Here is a 9355-nt window from a genome sequence, read left to right on the forward strand (position 1 = left end):
GTGGGAGAACTTCTGTGCTGGAGACACCCTTCTGGGGCGCGACTTGCTTCAGTGGGGCTTTGATGCTCACTGAGACTGCACCCTGAGTGTGTCCCTTATGGATCTGAGGAGTTGTGGTCTGGACGGTCCCCCTCTGACCACTGGGTACACTGGCTCTTGGATCTAAGGAGGTGCTAATTTAGCCCCTGCCTGAGGTTACCCAGCAGGAACTATGAAGAGGGCTGCAGATTCCCCTTCCCTTTTTTGGAAGTGCCTTGATAAAGCTCGGCTGTGAAGGATGCAAGCGCTGTGGGGCCTTCTCTTAGAAGTTCTGGGTCTGTCTGACCCAGCTGCAGTTAGGTAATTACAGGTTGCAAATGGCCGGGGCATTCATATGCAAAAGCCTCTGCGGCAGCCTGGGTGGGCGGGGTCTCAGGAAATCAACGGGCGGAGCAAGCAGCTATGGCGGAGCCTCAGCCCTGCCCTAAGGAGGCGCGCGTCTCAGTGTCCCGGTAACGGCTGCAAGCACCTCTGAGTGAAAGCCGCCCTCAAGATCGCCCGCTGCCAGACAGTCCAGTTTCTCCCCGCATGAGTCCTGGGTCCCCAGAGACTTCCCGAAACCGGAGGTCAGAGCCGTTGGGAGCTTGTGTCTCCCTCCGGATTCAAAAGACAGCCGCGTCCTCGGGTGCCAGCCCCTTTCCGCGCGCCTTGAGCCCCGTACCTCTGCGCTTCACTTCTGCAGCTTCTCTGGGTCTCAGTGTGCCTTTCCTTCCTTCTAGTTGTAGAATTTACAGTCAGCCAGGCTTCCTGTGGTTCTGGATGATGTCCGTATTGTTTTTCTGAGGTATTAATCAATTGTTGTGAGGGGCATTAATTTCCCGGTGTTTATCTCTGCCGCCATCTTAGTTTCTCCGAAGCTTAGTTCTCTTATCTGTAAAATGGAGAAGCAATTCATAGAGCTATCAGAGAATTAAATGAGATGCAAGAGTTTTCTATATAAAGCATCTGACCCATGGACGATACTCAATAAGACTGAGTTCCGTTTTCAAATATCTTGTCCTGCTGTCTCCCAATAAAAACCTGTGTGCTCTACAATGCCTGTATGTTTCAGACTCAGAGGACATGATCAATGTGACATCTTTAAAATTATGTCCCCGATATGAGTGGTCTGGTGGGTAGTTGGCATCGTTTTAAAGACTATGTTGTTGATTGATTCAAGAAGTTGGTTGAATAGTGAAGTAGGTTAAAATGGTTACATGGGATGTGGTGGTTAGCCCCCACTACGCACTGGTGTTTATCATGGGGAGTTGTGTTCATGTCTGTTGCAAACTGACAGAGGCTTTGAAGTTCACTAAGAATACAACTAACCAGGCAAGGCAGGTAAAGGATGGGACTGGTCTAGAGCCTGCTTTACCCAGCTGTCCCATACAACACCCAAGTGTCCCATGCAGATAAACACCAGGTAGAGAGAGAATAAGAAAAAATCCTCCAAGTTCGTTTCACTCCCTTCTGTCCAGAGCATCCGCTAAAATAATTTGCTGTTTGGGAAGCTGTGACCTCCCTACCCCCAAGCACTAAAAGCTCCTGGTGAGGCTCCCAGTCTATCTCAGGCAGTAAATGCTCTCAAATTGTAATGGACCGAAAGAGCCATTGCCCAAGTTTTAACTCAGATGATAATACCACTGAGGCAGAGCCTCCCCCCCGCTTAAAAATAATGTCCATTCTACTGGATGTTTTCAGAACTGACAGTTTTATTGGGTGCTTTTTTATTTCATTAAACCAGATCCAAGGTTGCCTTTCATATTGGCAGTAACACACCCCTTGTCTTCCCTCCATGACCCATCTCACTCTTACCTTTACCCTGGTGGGGCTTTGCTCGTGTTTGAGAGGGTGTGTTTGACGGGTCTTGGTTAGCACAGGAAAATGCGTGCAAGGAAAATGATGTCTAACATTTGCATTCAATCAAGAGTTAGCCTTCTAATTTCAATAGCAAAATATGCATCCACAACGTCAGCAGACTTCAGCAGCGATGGAAAGCATGGTTGTTGAAAATTGCACAGTAGGAAACATACCTGCTGAGTTTAGAATGATGACCAAATTCCATCATACTACCTTCTAGTGGAACCTGACAGTTTCTTGTCAGAGTCAAAGAAATTATTCAGAACCTATTCGTTTAGCAAAATGAGTGAACTTATTGATGACAGAGAACAGATTTATTAATACTCCAGAGTTCTGCTCTTTAAAAAGTTAAAGAAAAAAGATTGCCTCAATATATTACGTATCCTGAAACTTTAGAGGCCCTTGGTCATGTCAGTTTTGAATATCTCTCTATGGGGCACAGAAAACCACTGCTTCTCATGCTTCCCTAAGCAGCCAGAGCGCATGAAGCTCCTTCCCCAAGGACCTGGACTCCACTGCACCCACCTGCTCCCCTGACCTCCTTCTGTTCATCAGGAGCCCTGGCGAGGGAAGTACCATTATAGAATGCCACCTTGTTCTCTTTCTTTGCGAAGGCTGTTCTTAAAATCAGCTCAAACTGGAAAATAATAACTGTGATAGACTTGACCTTTGAGAAGGGAACAGTAGATTCTCTCTCTGATAGCTACGAAATTCAGTACCAGCAACAAAACTGTGTGAATTGCTGACAGAAAGGAGGCCTATAGCTATAACTCTCACCAAAGCAAGTGAGAGGTGGGCAAAAGGCAAATTAAAATACTATCATGTGGCTACTTCAGCTTTGATTCCCAGGGATTTGGAGTGTGGAATCCAAGGCTGTATTTTCGTTTTTCTCCAGCCCCAGTGCGTTAGAATTGCGTGTGACTGGCTTTCATCCCTTGGTCAGAACAAGACCTCAGGGAGGAAGAGGCAGAGTGGTCTATACTGAGGGAGACATTGGAAGCCAATCTCATCTTGGGCCTTGACTTACCAACCAATATCATGGATCAGTTTCTGACCAGTAAAGTGGGGAACAGTAGATGAACCACAGGAGGAATAATCCTTAAACCATTATCTGCCACTAAAATCATCCCAGGCAGAGTACTTTCCTGCAGTTTTTACTAGTAAATACTTTGAGATTCAAAGGAACAAAGAATAACCAATTCAATAATAACGATTAAGAAACAGACTGTGACCAATTAACCAATGACAAGGGTAAAAAAAAAAAATAGGAAGCCTTTAAAAACTGAATTGCATGATGGGTGACAGGCTTCTGCTTTCAGTGGTGGCTAACGATTAAGAAACAGACTGTGACCAATTAACCAATGACAAGGGTAAAAAAAAAAAAATAGGAAGCCTTTAAAAACTTGATGGGTGACAGGCTTCTGCTTTCAGTGGTGGCAGAGTAGGAAATTTGGATCAATCTGCTTGTTAAGGACAATTAGAAAAATTGGACAGGATCATTTTTAAAAATCTGCTTAAAGGCATTAAAGAACTAATAAGGCAGAAAAGAATTACCAGGTTAAGATTTGGGAGAAGATAGAAACTTTGTGGCATTTACGGTCACTTCTGCCAATTACAGAAAAGGTGGTTGAAAGTTCGAGAAGCTGAGCAGGACATGGAGAGATAAAACTAAGAGTCTAAGATTTCCCAAGGTGAAGAGAGAGAAGACTGGGAGTCTAAGGCTTCCCAAGGTGAGGGATCCTCATAAGCCTTCCATAATGGGATTGACAGCCCTTAATATCTGTATCCTGGAGGTAAAGATAACCAGAAGTAAATGAACTCTCAAGGTGCCTGAAACTCAGCTTCAAATCCTCCCATCTCTGAGTCTGGACCCAGGGGATCCCAGATTGCTAATGTCCTTTGATTTATCTTTGCTTCTGGATGATAACATCCTAAACTTTAAGTTTTTTCTGTTATTATTTTAAAATATATTTTATTTGTTTTTTATAGAGAGGAAAGGAGAGGGATAGAGAGTTAGAAACATCGATGAGAAACATCAATCAGCTGCCTCCTGCACACTCCCCACTGGGGATGTGCCCACAACAAGGTACATGCCCTTGACTGGAATCGAAGCTGGGACCCTTTAGTCCCCAGGCTGACCCTCTATCCACAGAGCCAAACCAGTTAGGGCATGTTATTTTTTTAATAACTAATTTCAGGCACTCAATCAAAAACCAGCACACAAGGGGAAACACACACAAATAAAAATCAAGAGAAATGACACACAGAGATTCTAAACAATGGAGGTCTGAAAAAATATTTTTAAATCATATTTTCAAAGATATAAAATATAAAGTTGAGATTTTTGACATAGAAAAATCAAATGAAAACTGTAGAACTAAAAATTTTAGGACCAGAAATTAAGAACTCATTGGGTTTAGTAGAAGATTAGACACAGCTAAATAGAAAATTAATGAACTGAAAAGCCATGAAAAATACTTGGAATGATAAAAAATACAGAAGAAAGGATAAAGGACATGGAGAGTCTGTGAGAAGTTCTAATTAGAATCCCAAATGTAGAGAAGATAAATTGGGCAGAAGCAATATTTGAAGAGACAGTAACTGAGAATTTTCAAAAATCAATGAAAGACATCAAGCCACAGATTAAGAATTACTATAAACTCCAATCAGGACTAATAAAAGAAAAAACAAACCTAGGCACATCAGAGTAAAACTATTAAAATCATCTTCAAAGAATTGACAGAAAATCACTGCCAATATAGAATCTTATATTCAATGAAAATATCCTTTGAGACCTAACTGATTTGGCTCACTGGATAGAGCGTCGGCCTGGGGACTGAAGGGTCCCAGGTTTGATTCTGGTCAAGGGCATGTACCTTGGTTGCAGGCACATCCCCAGTAGGGGGTGTGCAGGAGGTGGCTGATCCATGCTTCTCTCTCATCGATGTTTCTAAGTCTCTATCCCTCTCTCTTCTTCTCTGTAAAAAATCAATAAAATATTTTTTTTTAAAAAAAAAGAAAGAAAATATCCCTCGAGACTAAAGGTGAAATATAAACTTTTTAGCCAAAAATCGATGAGCTTATCACCAGCAGATATATACTAAAGGAAATACTAGAGATTGGTTTTTTTTCCACAGAAGGAAAATGATCACAGATGGAAATAAGAGGTGTAGAAAGGAATAAAGAACAGTGGAAAGTGTAAATATGTAGGGAACACAAATATTGATTGTGATAATGCTTTGTGGAATCTATATATATAAAAGGCCAATATGCAAATCGTCCCCTCGGGAGTTCGACCAGGAGACCGGGAGTTCGCTCGCTCGCTATGACATGCACTGACCACCAGGGGCAGTGCAAAACAAAGGAAGGCCCCAGCCAGCATCCAGAAGGCCCTGATCAGCCCTGATCACTGGCCAGGCCTAGGGACTCTACTCGTGTATGAGTTTCGTGCACCAGGCCTCTAGTTTACAATATGTATAGAATTGAAATGCATGGCAACACTGTCACATAAGGTCAGAAGGGGGTGGGGAAGGGTAAATCAGAGTCCTAAGGTTTTTGTATTATCAGAAGTAGATAAAAATACAAAAAAATAGACTTATTTATCAATCAAAGAGTGATGTATTGTAATCTCTAGGATAATGACTGTAAGAATAGTAAAAGTATACACATATGAGACATGCAATCACCCCTGTGCATAAATGTACACTCACAATAAAAAGATAGGAGGGGCTCATCAAAATGCTAAGTGTGGTTATATGTGGATAGAAGCAATCTGGTTAATTTTTCCTTTCATTTGCTTATCTGTATTGAAAATTTTTTCATCTAACATCAAGAAGAGACCATTGCCCAACAAGGGAGCTCTGGCCTTCTAACTTATCTATTTCCTTATTTTAACTTTTCTGTGCCAGAGCACGGTGATTAAAAGTAACGTTTACCATTAATTTGAAGCCTGTTTTTTTTAACTTAACAATATAATCTGAATAACTATCCCTGTCATTTAATGTTACTATATAATGTCACTTTTAATGGCTGTAGAATAGTCCATTTATAGCTGCTCTATAATTTATTCTGCCATTTTCTTATTGTTGGACATTTGGATTGTTTCCAATGTTTAGAAGCAATAAATACTTCTACTGTGCCTTCCTCTATACATGATTTTTCCCCTGAGACTATATAACTATAGGTATAATTGGTGGGTCAAAGGGCCTACAAAATATTAAGTTTTTTATTCATATTACCAAATTGCCTTTTGTTAAAGCTATATCTAGTTGCTTTTTAATTGACCGGGTATAAGACTACTGGGGATCCTATATAATAAAGAGCTAATATGCTAGTTAGACCAGGCAGCAGAACAACCTTCCAGAAGGACCTTCCGGAATGACCAGTGGGTGGGGGGTGGGGCCTCGAGGCAGCGAGGGCCGAGCCCCTTGCACAAATTTTGTGCATCGAGCCTCTAGCATATAATAATAGTTTTAGCAGTTTGCAGTCTGTCTATGAAGCTTGAAGCTTGTTGTCCATGCTGCTGTGGTCACTCCTGGACAATATTCCCCTCAGTGCAGGGGAGCATGGAGTCCACAGAAGGGAGTAGTCTCATGCATTTATGTTAATCTGGGAAGGTTCATGGAGGTGAGGCTTGAGGCAGGTAATTGACAGGTCCAGAGATCAAGGCAATAGCTTGTTTGAAGTAGATGGTCAACTGGCCCAACCAAGCAAGGGGGTGTCTCAGAGTGGCTGGAGGAGAGGTGCTGTGGGCTGCCCAGGAGAGCGGACTCAGGCCGGCGTTGGGCCGGCTGGGGATGGGGCACCACCACATGCTGGGGGATTAAAGTGGGTCCCCGCACCCCGGCTCTGGAGCAAGGCAACGACTTGATGAAAGGGACATATCTGTGTCTTCCTTTGAGCCCCACACTTGATGATGCCTCAGAAATGAAAAGAAATGGGGGTTTTTCTCCTTTTCATTATATTAGGGTGAGGGGGGAGGAGAACAAACCCAACCCTGCCAATTTGCTAGATATTCTTGAAAGGATAATAAAAATGAAACTTTCTCCCTCGCTCAGCAGAACAGCATTAGACTCACCTTGTTACAGATTGTGCTGCGGCCAATTAGAGAGAGAAAAGAAACTCTGCTGAAACCTTCCCCACTTACCAGCTGCTTCTGTTTAATCCATGTCGTTGAATTCCCCCAGGACCTTACACTAAATCGACCACCTAATATTGAAAAATAAAAACACACCGTTAATTAGAGGGATTGCAAAGAACATTTTCTGTTTGGGAAAGTGGGGGCTGGAGAAGATGTTGGCGGGATTTCTTTAAAGGTGAGGAGGCATGAAGTTGAGGGCACCTTTCTTTCTCTCCGGGGATTTCAAAGCAAAGATTTGTAAGGACTCCAGGCAGCCCCTGGACAGCACGGGCTCTTGTTAAAGCCAGGAGAGACCTCGTAGGAGACTGATGAGCCCAGGGCTGGCGGTCTCCCTGCTGGGAGAAGGTGCAAGAAGCCAGAGGAACCTGCGCAGGACCTGCCCTGGGAGGAGACGCTCAGCACTGGGCACCAGGGGATAGACAGGAGCGGGCATCCCGAGCCAGAGCAGATGCCAGGAGCAGGCCGAGCCAGCCCGCGGTCACCTGAACACAGCCATAGTCTGCGTGTCTCACTCGGGCAGATCACCCGTCAACGCATCTCCTTAGCCAGAGGAAGGGCTTAGCCAGAGGAAGGGCTTAGCCAGAGGAAGGGCGAGGAAAAGGTGACTGCAGTGCCCTCTTCCTGCCTGCGCCCACCCGGTACCACCATAGCCAGAGGCTTTTGATCTCCTCCACCCTGTGCCATCTTGGCCTGCGGGGCCATGTCACTGAGATCAAAAACAGGACTTTGGCGGGGAGGGGGAGGTCAAGAACTGGAATCTTGAATTTTCACCTTTTGAGTTTTTGTTGTTTGAAAAACTCCTAAAAGAGCCTGAGGCGAATCAGGTGACAGAGTCCCGCTGCCCAGGTGAGCTTAGGTGACTCGCTTTTCCTCGGAGACCTGTCTCCTCTCTTGAAAGGGGCTAAGGATGAAGCAGCCCTCGCGGATGTCGTGAGGATCAGGTGCGATGATGCCCTCACCGCCTGGCAGGGTCCTGGCACCCGGGAAGTGCGGGCAAATTAGGTCTCCTTCACACGCTGGAGTCCAGGGAAGTCCTTCCTGGGTTGGGATCCCCACTGCAGTCAGGAGTCGAAGTAAAAATCACAAACTCCCGCTCTAACCGGTTTGGCTCAGTGGATAGAGCGTCGGCCTGTGGACTGAAAGGTCCCAGGTTTGATTCCAGTCAAGGACCCATCCCCAGTGGGGGCTGTGCTATTAAAAGAAAAACATCTTTCTTAAAAAAAAAAAAATCTTTATGTAAGGCAGATGCAGTCCTCCTGGGCACACAGGCCGCATCTGAGCCAGGCATGAAGAGGGATTCTGGGGTAAGACAGGCCACAGCCATCTGCAAGGATGCCCAGGCCAGATGAGCATCAATCAGATGGAGCCAGCCCCCAAAGAAACCCAAGGAGCTGGATTTTATCAACGGTTTAGTGTCCTGCTGCTCTGGTTCAGGTCTTTATTTCCCAATTTTCTCTGGCTCAAACGTGTATGCTTTTGTGGTAATTTCGGCCCATGTGGGAAGCCTGCAAACAATTACATAGGCACCGAGATGGAAGACATTTCCCGATCCAAGGATTTCAGTCAAGGGGTCCTGTCCACCAAGAACTGCACACTGGGCGTTAGAGGCCTTGCCTCACCTTTGCCTGGCTCAGGGTCTCATCACTGTCCTGAGGTGGCCAGCGTCCAGCATGGGTGCCGCCTCTGCGCCAGGGGCCTGCTGACTCAGTCTGTCAGAGCACGTAGACATGGAAGGGGGTCCTCGGCTGTGGCTTCAACGAGGGAGTCACCGAGAACCCTGGTCCATTGCAAATGGGCCGCACTAAGGATGCAGTGTGGCCCTGGAGGCCTCAGGGGCTCACGGGAAGGCTGGCCACCTCCACCTGGCTCCACTGCACTGGGCAGCAGCCGGGTGGTGGGGATCACAGAGCCCCCTGCAGTGCAGGAGTTGCTTCTGTGTGGACCTCCTTCTTCAGAACCAGGGGAGCTGTGTTGGGGTGTGGGGTACATCAGGCTTTCGAGGGTCCCTCAGAAACCTCTCGTGCTCTCCAAGCAAGGCCTCACTTCCCAAGCCTTTGCCAGGCTCCCTCGCTCTCTCTGAACCCTTAAAATGCTCCTGGTTTGCTAAAACCTGTTAGTTAACTGACACCCTGGAGAAGAATGAATGGGCTAAGTCTTCTAAAATTCACATCCCGTTTGCCAGTTGAGAAAGTTCAGGGTATTTTTTCCATTTGCTCTTTCCTTCCGGGCTGCAGTCTATGATACCTTAAATCTTGACATCTGCTTCTTGCTTCAGGCCACTAAATCCCAATTATTGCTTCTGCAGCCTGCTCTAGACACCATCTTTTCAAGCCTAGC

The sequence above is a fragment of the Myotis davidii genome, unplaced genomic scaffold, assembly GCF_000327345.1.
Source record: "Myotis davidii unplaced genomic scaffold, ASM32734v1 scaffold168, whole genome shotgun sequence".
NCBI lineage: Eukaryota > Metazoa > Chordata > Mammalia > Chiroptera > Vespertilionidae > Myotis > Myotis davidii.